Genomic DNA, 16,550 nt, shown 5'->3' with positions numbered 1-16,550 from the left:
TGATAGCATACTGGAGAGAGCAAACAACAAAGCAGACTTCCCTTTTGGTTGCCTAATATGACTGTCACATCAATGCCTCACTGTGTATTTAAGTTATAAAAATGCTCTTCAAACTTTTCTTGTGTCTGTAATCAAATGTCTGACAAGATGTGATGAATGGAAAGAGGACTTGCTTTGGCTTATGGTTTATGGGTAGTCTACCTTACAGAAAGAAGGCATTCCAATAGTACCATCTCCAAGTGGGACAGCAGCTTGCTCACAACTGCCTGGAGAAGGAAACAGAGAGCCTGGAGCCAGAAACAAATCTGGATCTCAATCTATCACTCATTGATTCACTTCCTCCAGGGAAACCTTACCTCCTAAAGGTTCCACAGTGTCCCCAAACAGCACCACAAGCTGGTGACCAAGTGCTCAAACACACTAGCTTTTGGGAAATATCTTACATATAAACTATAACACCAATGCCTTTTGTTTCTTGGTCTATCATAGGTCATCTTGACTCTCCTCATTCACAGAACCACAGAGAGTTAACTTCTCATTCACCATCTTCTCCTGAAAAAACTCAGACCTTTCAAATGGCCCTTGCAGACTTCAAAATCAAGTTTCTGACTTTCTCTCTGTCCTCTTCTCTGTACAAATTCTATGTACAGTCTCATATCCTGGGTACCCATGGGATACTTCATTGACAATTCTCCTTCCTGAAAGACTACTCCCTCGATAGCTGTACATATTGTAAATCATTGATTGCACATCACCTTGTCAGCCAAACTGACCTATGATCTTATTTAAAGTCACCATCTGCCATCTCTCAGGACGGCTGTTAGCTATCCCCCTGATCTTCATTCTTCTAATAATTTTATAATATACAATAAGCGACATAATTTTATTCTTCACTGATATATGTGCACTGAACCAGAATGACTGACAATAGGTTTCTTCAACATATCTGTTGAATGATCAAATGAGTCAAGAACAAACATCTTAGCAGACCAAATAAATATAGATCTTACAATGGCTTAGAATATTTTTCTAAGACAATAACATCTGGGTCATTTGAACTTAGTCTTTATGATCTCAAAGATAATAAATGTTCCAACTTGCAGAGTCTGTACTAGGTTTTGGAAAAATAGATACTAGATAGAACCTAATTATATTGCACATAAGGTCATATCATATTAAAGATACAGTTAGATCCTAATTGACATTATTTATTAGGTTCTTTCCAATGAAGTCTTCCCAGGTGAATACACAAAAATTGACATTTACTTCAGGCACCACCTTTTGGGACAGAGTTATTTATTAGAAAAACTTCTTTTTCTCTGTATTGGATGTTGGTCTGAGAAATATAAACTTAATGTTATTGAAAATTTCATTTGGTAACTCACAACTTAAATATTAGCTCCAAATTCAACTCTCAATATCTTTCTACAATAAACATAAAGAATGATGAGTGTTACAAGAGAGATGGAAGAGAGAAAGGCTAGGGATAGAGAGAAACAGAGAGAGACAGAAGGACCGGGGGATATATACAGAGGGATAGGGCAGAGGGAAAGGAAGAATAAGACAGTTAGAGAAAGGGAGAAGGTGATAGATAGGCAGATAGATGATAGATAGATAGATAGATAGATAGATAGATAGATAGATAGACAGACAGACAGATAGATAGATAGATAGACAGATGATAGATAGATGGCATTCTTTAAGGAACAGGAAGAAAATAAGCATTTGTTACAAATCATTACCAAGCTCATTGTAATTAGTTCAACCCCTCATGATTATCTCATATATGAGCCACTTAGGACACATGTCCAAGAATGAACTGTGTGGTAGGGATGGGAGACTCCAAGAAACTGGATTTTTATAAGCAACAATGATCCCAGGAAGGAGCCATAAAAGGATACATCTTCAGATGGCATCTTCACCTCACTACATCTCTACTCTTTTAATGAGGAATGAAGCAAGAGTCTGGAATTTCCTTTTTTTGGTAAGTAGATGATCTAAAGTGATTGAAAGGCATTCTGAACAGAAGGAAGGCATCTGATTTTCATTTTATAAATATGGAAGGAAGGGGAAAATAAAGTTAATCTAGACACTCGGAAACCAATTTGATGCTGTTCAATTTGATAAAAACCTAAAGATAGGCAAACAACTGGGGAGAGAGAACCAAATGGGAGGGACAATTGAGGCCAGAGAGAAACCCGATAAAAGAACAACTTGCACCTTGCAGGCTTCAGGAGAGCAGCAACACAGCATGTGTCTCAGATTTCGGCCCTGACAGCTAGAATGAGTAGGGAAACAAAACAGGGTGCATATTTTCAGGAGAAAAGAAAATCCCCTTTGCAGCAGCAATACTTAATATCTTACATTGAGTCATATTTTTTCCAGGCTAAAAGTACAAATAATAACGGGAAAAAATCCCTCCATATGTATGGAGAAGAAATTGGCTATCAGTTAAATACGGCAGGAACTAAAACACTCCACTGAAAAATGTTGCATCCTGGCTTGCTCCTCACGGCTTTCTCAGCATGCTTTTTTTCTTTCTTTTTTTGTTTTGTTTTGTTTTGTTTTGTTTGTTTTTCGAGACAGGGTTTTTCTGTGTAGCTTTGCGCCTTTCCTGGAACTCGGTTTGTAGACCAGGCTGACCTCAAAATCAAAGAAATCCACCTGGCTCTGCCTCCTGAGTGCTGGGATTAAAGGCGTGCGCCACCACCGCACGGCTCTCAGCCTGCTTTCTTATATAATCATGAACCATGGGCACAACTGGGGTTACTTGAACTGGACTAGGCCCTCCCTCTTTAATCATTAATTAAAGAAAGTCCTATAGACTTGCCTGAAAGCCAGTCTCAGCCAATTCTTCAGTTGGTGGCTCTCTCCTCAAAGATGACACTTGCCCATGTCAAATTGACAAAAATGACTAACCAATACAAATACCAATTTTGATAATCTTAGGCAATTTGAAATGCCACTCTCAGACAATCAGTGACTCTCCTGCCTTGACATTTTGAGGACTAAGAGTAGAGTCATGAGCCATAACTATTTTAAAAAATAAAATTCAAGCAGAAATAATGTGTTTTTTGATATCAAGCTTTCTGAAACCCAATAATGATATACTGTGTACCCTAATAAACTTATCTGGGGGTCAGAGAATAGAACAGCCATTAGATTAGACATACATGCCAGAAAATGGTGGCACCTTTAATCCTATCACTCAGAGGCAGAGATTCATTTGGATCTCTGTGAGTTCAAGGCCACACTGGAAACAGAGCCAGGCATGGTGGCACACACCTTTACTCCCAGCACTTGAGATCTCATGTCTTTGCTTGGGAAGGACACACGTCTTAAATCCCAACACTAGTTAACCATAAAGGTCTGGAGCTCTGTACCAACAGACAGGAAGTGATGTAGTTGGATGGAGAGAGGGAGTGATGGCAGGAAGCAAAAAGGTATATAAAGGTGTGAGGACCAGGAACTAGAGGCTTTTAGCAGCAGTTCAGCTGAGATCCATTTGGGTGAGGACTCAGAAGCTTTTAGTCTGAGGATTTGTGGAAACAGGATTGGATGAGGAATTGTAGAAGTGAGGTTGACTGTGGCTTGTTCTGCTTCTCTGATCTTTCAGAATTCACCCCAATACCTGGCTTCAGGTTTTTTTTATTAAAAAGACTATTTAGCAATTCATCTTACATATGTTTCTGGATCTATCCTAATAGTTTAGATACTTTGGTACTATGTTAGTTGTTGGAAAGAAGTGCTTTCTATATTCATATGACTCAGTAAAATCAAATAGACTTGAATATTTGGATATTCTACTTATAGTTTGCATGGAGCATAGAAAGTTGCCTGTGGTGTACTTTTAACAGAAAGTTAAACTGCTGACAAAAAACATGTTGTCCTTTAAAGGAAATTATTGTCACATTAGCAGAACACAAAGTGTTGGTTACTCCCCCAGTGCAAAGGTCCCGTATTCCCTGGTCCTTGCATCCTTTCACACATCCTTCAAGTGTCCCTAACATATTCTAGCAGAGGGTACAGAAACAAGTTCAGAGATTTTCCAAAGAGCTAAGATGTGCTTCATCATTTGAGAATGAATGAGAAAACATATCGCATTCAGCAGTGGGGGTTCTCTCATGACTGTAGTGGAAGCAGCCTCATAATGAGCCAAATTGAAATCCATGTAGGCAGGGGACAAAAAGGCACCATATGCAGAGAAGCATTACTGAGAAGTTACGTTCACCCTGAGGGTTCTCTAATGTAAGGTAGTGTCTCTCTCTCTCTCTCTCTCTCTCTCTCTCTCTCTCTCTCTCTCTCTCTCTCTCTCTCTCTCTCTCTCTCTCTCTCTCCCATAGTTAGTTTCTTCATTGAGCCTATCACAGTGAGGGCTAGAGTGTGTGTCCTGTGATGGAATACTATCCCATAATCATTCCAAATGGCAAATCGAGAAATCAAAACCTAAGTTTAGTTAACTCCCAACTTCCCCTTTCACTGTGCTATTCAGTTCCTGTAACTTAAAAGAGAAATACCAGGTACACAGCAACAAGTTCGGCTTCAAACTTCGTAGACGTATCTTCAGCCTGGCTGAGCCATCTTTGGGTTCACACACAGTGGCCAAGAATAAGCTAGTGGAGGAATTCTGTGGAGTGCTGGTTTTTAGACCGGGATCTGCGAGTCCAGCTTTTTAAATTTGGAAACAAGGTGGATTTGTGAGAGGAATATATTTGTGTGAAAGAGAGTCAGGCCTCAGAGCATTATCTAATTCTGTTGGAAAGGTGTAAAGAATGGAGGATACTGAGGAGATGACCATAATTGACCAGTGAACCAGCAAACCTAAGGTAAATTACTTAAATTCTTTGTCTTATTATTTCGATTAATGATGTTGTTATTGATGAGAATGATATTATTCATGCTTTCAGGTTTCAAATTTGATGAAATGTTGTACGTAAAACTCTCAATGCAGCTATCGTTTGCATCTTCGAAATATGTCAGTAATTATTAAGGGCTTTTCCTGTTCAATTCCTTCCACCTTCTGAAATAAATTCAGCATCTCTGAGTTTTGACCAATATGACCAATGTCATTAGATTCTCTTTCCCAGAATAAGCCAGTTCCATTTAACTAACACTGACATGCACACTCTGCTTTCTTTCTTGTTTAGCTAAGCAATGGGGATAATTTTCTACATTGGTGGGCCTAAGGTAGGTCAGGATTTTATCTTGTTGCTCTCCTTGCATCTGACCTTCAACTTTACCTAATAAACGGATTGTAAATTACTCATTTCATTCAAATGTGCATAACAATCACCAGTGAAACTCTTTCTAATATTGTCACATTATTACCTTTAAAATGTTCTGGAGTTAATGCTGTTTTAATGGCATCAGTCTTAATTTCTTGGTGATACTGAATGCTTCATAATTTTATAAAATTTATTGCTCATACCAAAGCTTACTTCTGTATTTTCCCCATAGAATTTTATATCTATCTATCTATCATCTATATATATATATATATATATGCATGTATGTATCTATCTATTTATCTATTGTCTATCTATCTATCTATCTATCTATCTATCTATCTATCTATCTACCTACTTATCTATCATCTGTGTGGGGAGGTGGAGGCATGAGCTTGCCACAGCATGCATGGAGGCCAGAGAACAACTTCTAAAAGTTGATTCTTTCCTTCCATAATATGAGTACCTGAGATTGAACTCAGATTTTCAGGGTTGGAAGCAAGCACCTTTAATGAATGAGCCATTCTGTTAACTCTCCTTGTGTATCTAAGATATGTTTTAGTGTCTATTATTAGGAACTTTACTTTCTTTCTAGGTTTTATAGTATATTAGTTAGTTTTCAGAATTCCTTCCTTTCACTCCTCAGGAGAAGGTGTTCTTTCATTGTTTGGATGAATGTTTTGGTATTTATGATGGAAGTTACGTGGCATAATCATGCTTGCTTTTACATTTGGCCACTTCAGTGACTGGAGAACTTTCCCACAGTGTGATTTATCTTTTAAGAAATTAGTGCATTTCCAATCTTCCTGGAATACTCCATGCAGGTGTGTCATATAAAAACGCTCCTGGCTCAGTGAGGTAATATGCTCTACACAGCATTGGTATCCTGGTGGGAGTAAGGTGGGGGTATGTGGCTTTGGGGCAGCCTCCATGCAGTTTAGAGCCAAGCACTAGCCTTCCCACATCTCATGTTTTATGGCCAGCTGCAGTGTCCATGGAGTCTTCCCTGGAGAGGTTCTAGAAACTGTCAGGAGTTGGCATGTGTGTGATCATCCATCATGATGAACTGGAACTTCTCAAAATTATGAAAATGGGCACAAACAAAAACAAAGTCAAAAAGCCTACTTTCTAAAAATAGTAATGTAAAATAAAATAGGAAATTACTAAAGACTGCTAGCTGAATTTGTATCTTTTAATCAAAGTAAAGAAATGGAAGGAAAGATCAAGTACACTGTTGTCCAACCTTTAAAACGATGACCTGAACACAAAACAAAGATGAAGTTGTGTTTGTTAATTAATTTTCCTCTTCTGCTCCATCTGCTTAGAGATTTTTGAAAATGATATATCTGCCTTAAATTTGGTGAAGATGGCTTATGAACCTTGGTATATAAAGATGTATGGCTATATATGTGTGTATATGCACACATGGCATGTAGACCTCACTAGTAATAGTTTCCTAGGCTGTCATAACAGTATATTATAAATAGACATACCTAAAATAAAAATGTATTATCTCTCACTATAGGAATCTTAATTTTATAATCAAAATGTCAGCTGAGACATATTATTTGAACAGTGAAAGGAACAAGCTTTCTTTGTCTTTCTTAGCTTTTCTGCTGATGCCTTCAACTTTCCATAACTAACACTTGTCTGTCTCCAATCCATGCCTCCATCTTTGTATGAGTTCTTGCTTGGGTCAATCTGTTTCCAAAGCAACCTCTTTATATAAGAGCATCATTCATATCAGATTCTGCTCTCACTATCACCCTCATCCAATAGGATCCCATCTGGCCTTGGTGATGTGAGCAAAGACTGTGTTTTTGCACAAGGTCACACTCCCATGCTGAGGGTAGATGTGAGTTTCAGAGAAATGCTATTGAGCTCAATGTGACATATAAATTATATTCTCTATGCTAACCTTTTACTTCATTTTCTATTTCTTACTCTTCTTATTCTCATCTTTAATATGACTTTGAAATATGTTTCTTTTTGGTTTGGAAATTGATTATTATTTGATGGTTATAAGAGATGAATGTTTTACTCAAAAAATTCTTATGAAAGATATTGGTGGTTATAATTCCAGCATACAAGTTTAATAATCTTACAACTTTCAAAATTGAAATCTAAATTAAGTATATGTTTTTCAGAAATACAAATATTTTTTAAATTTTTTCTTGTTTTTTTAAACATTTGTTTTATTATTTTTTGAGAGTTCCATGCATGAAAACTATATTTACATCATTTCCACATCACTGTCTCCCCCTCCAACTTCTTCTTTGCTCCTCTCAAACTATCTCAACTTCATGACCTCTTACTTATTAGTGTTACATACATACATGTCTATATAAATATTCATATACACACACAAACACACACATATATTCATACATACACACTTGGGATTGGATAGCACACATCTTTTAAGAGTCATTATATCTAATTAAGACAACACATATAAAACCAAAATAAAACAAAAAAGAGTGCACACACACATACACATACACACACACAAAATAATAAATAAATAAAAATCATGAAGTCTGCTTTGTGATGGCCAACTTCTCCTGAGCATGAGACCTGCCAGGGAGTCAAGTGGGTCTTTTGTTTGTATATTTTACATGTCAAAGTAGGGATAAAAATATTTAAAACCTGAGTAATTTCCCATCTTCCTTCAAATTCTTCTAGAGCATCACTGTGTCTTAACTTTAGAGTTCTCCTGATAGATAATTGTGACAAAGTAGGGCCAAAACATGCAGAGGATAGTTACTTATGAAGTCTGTTATGGTAAAGTGAAAGCTTGGGCAAGCTTGTGTAAGCTATGAAGATGTTAGAAGCCAATGGCAATAATGTGGGGATGAAACAATAAGAGCAGAAGTCTCAGAATTTGATGAGTCCAAGATCCAGTGTCTTTTCACATACTGGAAAAGTTTGATGCCATGATACTAGAGGACCAAGATCTGGTGGAAGAGACCCTACTACACAAATGTAACTTGGAACTGGAAAGTTCAGCTCTATTTCCAGTTGTAAATTCAGAATATTGTTTCCTCTACACGTGTGCTTTGACTTTCATGATAAATGGATTTTGAAATGTACTGTCCAGATTTTGGCAGCTGACATAGCATAAATGCCTGATAAAGTGAACTACAAACCCTGGCTCCAACAGCTCTGTCGGGGCGCCCAGCCTCATCATTCTTGTATGCAGGACCATCTGTCATTCTTCTCTGTACAGTCAAGTGTGAAGAGGCCAAATCTGTTTCTAAATATTGCATCTACACAATTCCTTGATTTTTCTTAATTTCTGCATTGTCTTGTTATTGTCAGCATTGACTCATATGAAATCTATGCTTCCTTGATATCTCTTCATTACTATTTACAAAATTTAAATTTTAAAAAACATATCACAACTATATTATACACTATAAATACTTATCTGATTCAGAATATTTATACTATTAAAGGTTTTGTTTCACTATAAAAAAATAAGAGTGTATCTGACAGTTAATAACTCTGATGAAATTATAATATTTAAAAACTAACATATTTCATATTTCTACAACCACACCAATAAAGAAGAGTGCTTAAAAGTAGAATATGAATGACAGCTCTCTACTCTGCAGCAAGCATCTCTGAGATCATAAGTCCCACCCACAAATAATTATTCTGAATTTACCTTATCACACCTCACAGCTTTTGTAGCTTTTCTATATAGGGAGTAGTTTTCGTTTTTAAAGTGTATTTTTACAAAATTGTATGTTATAAAATTAATACATTTAGATTATTTACTGATATACTTTTATGTAGCTTATGTTAGAGAAAAGTATGTTGATTCATTTTCACTGTTATGTAAAATTACACTTAATTCAAACACTGCTATTTTTTTTTTCTTTTGTCTGCTGAGGTATTTTAGAATTTTTTTTTCTTCCAATTTCTTCTCTTTCACACAGTACTTCTGTGGATTTCCATCACCATGTCTCCTAAAGCAGGTGTGCAAGCATTCCTCTAAGGAGAATGGTTATGAGAACCATCGCTGAGTGCCATGGTGCTCTTTTTCAAGTTTATTAAGTGAAAAACTACAATTGAACTCCTGGGGCTCGGCCTGGTGCTTGGCTGTGGATCTCTGCATCTGCTTCCATCAGTTACTGGATGAAGGCTCTATGATGACCTTTAGGGTAATCACCAATCTGATTACTAGGGTAGGCCAGCTCAGGCACCCTCTCCACTATTGCTAGTAGTCTAAGCTGGGGTCATCCTTGTAGATTCCTGGGAATTTCCCTAGCAGCAGGTTTTTCCCTATCCCCATGATGTCTCCCTGTATCATGATATCTTTTTCGTTGCTCTTCCAGTCTATCCCTGTTCTAGCTCAACCATCCCGTTCCCTCTACCGCCATCCCTCCCCTCTACTGCTCCCCCTTGCCTTCAGTTTACTCAGGAGATCTCATCTGTTTCCCCTTCCCATGGTGAGCTGCTAGTGGGAACAGGATCTGTCCCTGGTGCATGAACTGACTTTTTGGAGCCCATTACCTATGGTGGGACACCTTTCACGGCCTTGAAGCAGGGTGGAGGGTCTTGGACCTGCCTCAACTGAATGTACCAGGCTTTGCTTACTCCCTTTGCCTTACCTTCTCAGAGGAAGAGATGGGAGGGTGGGTTGGAGGGGGAGGTTGCAGGGGAGCAGGAAGAGGGATGAGAGGGGGATCTGTGGTTGGCATGTAAAATGAATAAAAAAAATTCTTAATAAAGAAAAGAAAAAAGTGAAAAACTACTTTAAAAACTTACTATGCCCATTTACAGTTCAGTAGTGTTGACTCACGTTAAAAAAAAAGGTCAACAAGGCAAAACGACAGCCTACAGAATGGGAAAAGATCTTCACCAACCCCACATCTGACAGTGGACTGATATCCAGAATATATAAGGAATTCAAGAAATTAGACATCAAAATGCCCAACAGTCCAATTAAGAAATGGGCTATAGAACTAAACAGAGAATTCTCAACAGAGGAAACTCAAATGGCCGAAAGACATTTAAGGAATTGCTCAACATCCCTAATCATCAAGGAAATGCAAATCAAAACAACTCTGAGATACCACCTTACGCCTGTCAGAATGGCTAAGATCAAAAACACTGAAGACACCTTATGCTGGAGAGGATGTGGAGCTAGGGGAACTCTCCTCCACTGCTGGTGGGAATGCAAGCTTGTACAACCACTTTGGAAATCAGTATGGCGCTTTCTTAGAAAATTGGGAATCAATCTCCCCCAAGATCCAGCTATATCACTCTTGGGCATATACCCAAGAAATGCTCAACCACACCATAAGAGCACTTGTTCAGCTATGTTCATATCAGCATTGTTTGTAATAGCCAGAACATGGAAACAACCCAGATGCCCTTCAACTGAAGAATGGATAAACAAAATGTGGTACATATACACAATGGAATACTACTCAGCAGAGAAAAACAATGGCATCATGAGGTTTGCAGACAAATGGATGGATCTAGAAAAAATCATCCTGAGTGAGGTAACCCAGACTCAGAAAGACAAACATGGTATGTACTCACTCATAGCAGGATACTAGACATGAAACAAGGATGACTTGTCTGCTACTCACATCACCAGGGAGGCTACCTGGAAAACAGGACCCCAAGAAAGACACAGGGATCTCCCAATGACAGAGAAATGGAAGGAGATCTACATGAACAGCCTGGACATGAGTGGGGGTAATGAAAGGCGAGGGTCGAGGGAAAGAGAGCTTGGGGGAGCAGGAGATCCCAGCTGGATCAACAACAGAGAGGGAGAACAAGGAATAGGAGACCATCGTAAATGAAGACCACATGAGAATAGGAAGAAGCAAAGTGCTCGAGAGGCCCACAGAAATCCACAAAGATACCCACACAACAGACTGCTGGCAATGGTCGAGAGACAGCCCGAACTGACCTACTCTGGTGATGGGATGTCCAAACACCCTAATTGTTGTGCTAGAAACCTCATCCAACTACTGAGGGATCTGGATGCAGAGATCCATGACTAGGCCCCGGGTAGATCTCTGGGAGTCCAATTAGCGAGAATGAGGAGGGCTTATATGAGCGAGAATTGTTGAGACCAAGGTTGGATAAAGCACAGGGACAAATAGCCAAATGAATGGAAACACATGAACTATGAACCAATGGCTGAGGGGTCCCCACTGGATCAGGCCCTCTGAATGGGTGAGACAGTTGATTGGCTTGATCTGTTTGGGAGGCATCCAGGCAATGGGACCAGATCTTGTGCTCATTGCATGAGTTGGCTGTTTGAAACCTGGGGCCTATGCAGGATTGCTTGGCTCGGCCTGGGAGGAGGGGACTGGACCTACCTGGACTGAGTCTACCAGGTTGATCTCAGTCTGTGGGGAAGGCTTTGCCCTGGAGGAGATGGGAATGGGGTGGGTTGGGGGGAAGGTGAGGGGGACGGGAGGGGGGAGAACAAGGGAATCCATGGCTGATATGTAGAACTGAATTGTATTGCAAAATAAATTAAAATAAATTAAAAAAAAAAATCTTTTTCTCTGTCTTTTCACCATCACTTAGAACTCCCAAAAGCTTTCTTTGGAACTATTTCAAGGGTGTTAAATAAAATTAGCTTAACTTCTATTTTGTATGGTTTGTTTTGAGAGCAGATGAAGTTTCTGTTTGTTGTTTTGTTATTCAAAGTACCTGTTATGCAAAATAAGTACCCTTTGAGGTTTTGTAGGTTTTATCTCTCTCTGTTCATTTTAGGTAGTTTGTTTTCTTAGTCATTTGTAATTGTTCTAATATGTTGAAATGCATATCCTCGTTAGTTTCCCCAGTTTTTATTAGAGATTTTTTTTTTAATTCTCCTTTTTGGTCACCTAATTATCATTGTTTTCTCTATTGGTTTAGAAATTCTGTACTTATATTGCTACTTTGATAAGAGCAGAGTATCAGTTTTAATGTAGCTTTAAAGTGTGTATCTGGACATTCATTGTATTCCAAAATTCCCCAACTGAATATTAGTTTCTCATAAAGTACTTTTCTCACCGAGTTTTCACTTCACTATTAACCTTTCCATATCTCTTTTTAAATTTAATTATTAAATAGATTACAGTGATTTTTTTCTGGTAAGTGTTTCTTCTTCCACTCTGGACCTTTCCCTGGCTTGTCCTCTTCTCCTGGAAGCTTATCCTATAGCTACAGAACCTTTGGAGAGTCTGTTCACAACTTTTACTGGTTTAAATTGTGTTTTCTTAAGTTCAAGAATATTTTATAGAAATTACTGTTACAGGTGGATTTTTTCTTTTTTTAATAATATTTTATTAAGAGATTTTCTATTCATTTTACCTACCAACCACAGATTCCCCTGTCCTCCCTCTTCTTGCCCCTCAGCATTCCCCCCCAACCCATCCCTCATTTCCACCTGTTCCAAGGCAAGGTCTCCCATGGGGAGTCAGCAGAATCTGGTACATTCAGTTGAGGCAGGTCCAATCCCCTTCTCCCTGCACCAAGGCTGCGCAAAGTGTTTCACCATAGGTACTAGGCTCCAAAAAGCTGGCTCATGCACTAGGAACAGGTCCTGATCCCACTGCCTGGGGGCCCCCTAAATAGTTCAAGCTAAACAACTGTCTCGCTTATCCAGAGTGTCTAGTCCAGTACCATGGGGGCTCCTCAGCTATTGGTCCATAGTTCATGTGTTTCCACTAGTTTGGCTAGCTGTCTCTGTACTTTTTCCAGTTATGGTCTCGATATCTCTTGTTCATAGAATCCCTCCTCTCTCTCGTCAATTGTCCTGGAGCTCTGCCTGGGGCCCAGCCATGGATTTCTGCATCTGCTTCCTTCAGTCACTGGATGAGGGTTCTATGATGACAGTTAGTGTATTCAGCTATTTGATCACCAGAGTAGGCCAGCTCAGGCACCCTCTCAACTATTGTCAGTAGTCTACGGAGGAATCATCCCTGTGGATTCCTGAGAACCTCCCTAATACTCTGCTTCTCCCTATTCCCATGTTGTCTTCATTTATCATGGTATCTCTTTCCTTGCTCTCCCACCCTGTTCTCATTCCAGCTCGAACCTCCCACTCCTCTAAGCTCTCATTCCCCGTCCCTTGCCCTCCACTACCCACCTCACCCCCAGTTTGCTCATGTAGATATCCTCCATTTCTCCATTGTTGGGCAATCCATGCACCCTTCCTAGGGTCCTCCTTACTAGCTAGCCTCCCTGGAGCTGTGGGTTGCAGTCTGGTTATCCTTTGCTTTACATCTAGTATCCACTTATGAGTGAGTACATACCATGTTTGTCCTTCTGAGTCTAGGTTACCTCACTCAGGATGATATTTTCTAGTTCCATCCATTTGCCTGCAAACCTCATGATGTCACTGTTTTTCTCTGCTGAGTAGTAATCCATTGTGTATATGTACCACATTTTCTTTATCCATCCTTCAGTTGAGGGGCATCTAGGTTGTTTCCAGGTTCTGGCTATTACAAGATATTGTTTTCTTGTAGAACACTGAAAGCTTTTAGAAAATATGTATACATGTATCTGGAGAGACAGCTCAAGGGTTAAGAGTACTTGCTGCTCTTACAGATGACCCAAGTTCAGTTTCCAGCATTAACCGTGCTACTTCGGACTGGCTGAAACTGGGTTTCAGTGCCTTCTTCTGATTGCTGCTGGCAATACACTAGCATGCACACACACACAAAGACATAATTAAAATAAAATAGCTTTATATTATATGCAAATTTCATCGCATTATAGAATAAAAGGGAAATAATCTATTTCAACTACAATGGGATAAATGTTTTTATAAAAAGAATACCCTGCTTACAAACTTTTAATGTCCTTTATGTTACTTTCATTGGACCATTTAAGAGGTAGTAAACCATGTGATTCACTGACACATGTTTAAACTCGGAAGTCTACATTCTTAAACATCAGACACATATACAGACACACCTGCAGGTATGTGACACATCTAATTGACCAGGTAAATACCTCCACTTGCTGACTTTAAGTCAGGAATGTATAGATATTTAGCTATGTTTGATTTATTTATTTTACAATTTCAACTTTTGGCAAATGTTAAAATCTGAGGGAAAATGGTTAAGTTATGATTAAAGTAAAACAAATGAAGTGGTCATAAATAGTGACTTCATTGCTCTACTGTGCTGTAGTTCTCAAATTGCCATAGTATATTGCTCTAAGACTTTAAAACTAGTGTTTTGTTGGCATTGAGGCATTTTAGTGTATTACTGGACAAAACATAGACATTTAGTTAACTATTACAGATGAAGCTTGTGCTAATCCAATATAGAATGCCAGGAAGAGCAAGAAAAGAGTGTCTATACTAACAAAGGCATATTCTATCTACAATCAGAAAGCTACCATGCTCATTAGTACCTTTCTTCTTAATGTTCCTAAAACAGTCCTGTAATAGTCAGCAAGAAAAATACATGACTGGCTTGACAAGCTATAGATTGGAAAATAAACAGTATTGATATTATTTGCAACTATTTGTTTCCATGACTTTTTAAAGGGAAAATGATTAGATGTTCAGATTTAAGCAAGGCAGCTTTATATAACATCATTATGCAAAAGTCAGCTGCATTGATATTCAAAAGGACAGAAGCATTAGTCAATATTTCAGCTTGAACATAATATCACACTAAGGATACTAGAAATTTGTTCATAGCTCTCAAGAGATGGCTCAGCAGCTAAGAGCACACACTGCTCTTGCAGAAGATCTCAGTTAGGTTCCCCACATACGTGTCAGGCAGCTCACAATGTCCTGTAAATCAGCAGAGGAATATCCAAAGCCTGGCTTCTGCAAGCACCTGAACTTATGTGAATACACACACACCCCCACACACATGCACAAAATCAAGAATAATAAAAATAAATCTTTAATTTAAAAGTGTTATTGAGATTTGACAAAATCTTACATCTTCCAACAGTATAATTTTACAGCTCAGCTCACCTCTACTTGAAAACACTTTCAAAAACTCTCCTTGAAAAGATGGAGGTCCTTAGGATTTTAAAAGTCAGCAGATACAGAGTTCCATTACAAGCTAGTGCAGCAGTTTGAATGGGAATTGTCCCTCCTGGGCCCATGTATTTGAGAACCAGTTCATGGTGCAGTTTGAGAAGGTTATGGGAACTTTAGGAAGTAGATCCTGTTTGGATGAAGTACATAACTGTTTGTGTTCTTTGAGGCCTTAGAGTCAGGGCCTACATTACTTACTGTTCATTCTTTCTGTTTTCTGTGTGTGGATGAAATATTGTGATGCTAGACCAGCCTCATGCTCCTAATCCCATACCTCTCCAGCTGTGTTGGACTCTAGACCAGGTTGACTTATAATCTAGAACAAATTATTTTCTGCTCTATAAGTTGATTTTGGTCATAGTATTTTATTATAGCAGCAGAAAAAAATAAAGAAATGTTCATAGAAACTCAGGAGTTTAAAAATCTGAGGAATGTTTTAGTTCTTGCTGCATATCTACACAGATCCATTCTGGGGTGTCCTTCCTCCTTTACCACATCCTTAGTAACTCTTGGAATGAAGTAGCAACATCTACCTGAAATGTCACTACAGGGATTAAATAGAGTGGACATGACTATACCCTAGCTCAAAAATGCCATCAAAATCCAGGCATGTTGAGGCACCCTGTCATTGCAGCACTCAGGAAACTGAGGTTAGAGGACCTTAACTTAAAGGCAAATCCAGGCTACATGGGGAAACCTCGCTTAAAAAATAAAGATTTCAGAAATAGGATCATGCATATATAAAGGTAGCAGATGCCCATGGCTCTTAGAAAAGGTGTAGAGTACATAACATACCCATCAGGGAAGAGAGTAACAACCGTTCTAAAACAGCACTGTATATGAAAATAACAAATAATAACACCATCTAAAATACCAACCAAAGAGTTAGGACCCTACAGATAAATATTACAAATGATACAAAAATATTCATGAATTTCAGAGATGCTGAACATGGTGCCATATGGTTCTAATTCCATTAGTGTGGGAGGAGCTGACTGGGGAGATTTGTGAGTCTGAGACTACATGCTATATAGACATTTCCAGCTGACCTGGACCACATACTCAGATGCTGTTCAAACAAACAGGAAAATTTTTATATATAAAAATTTCAAACACCAAAAAAAGATACAAAAAATCCCATTAATTGTGTTTTAAAAGTACCTTGAATTATGCCTTTTATTGTCCCCCAATTAATATCTCATGAAACCACTACTACAGTGAAACATCATATTTGGGGCAACCTGAAGCTGTGTTCTTGTGCCATAGTTACTCATATTTGGCTCTAGAATATACTACCT

Source organism: Peromyscus californicus, unplaced genomic scaffold, assembly GCF_007827085.1.
Source record: "Peromyscus californicus insignis strain IS unplaced genomic scaffold, ASM782708v3 Scaffold_6__1_contigs__length_162567912, whole genome shotgun sequence".
NCBI lineage: Eukaryota > Metazoa > Chordata > Mammalia > Rodentia > Cricetidae > Peromyscus > Peromyscus californicus.
Note: the sequence above shows the minus strand (reverse complement) of the source record.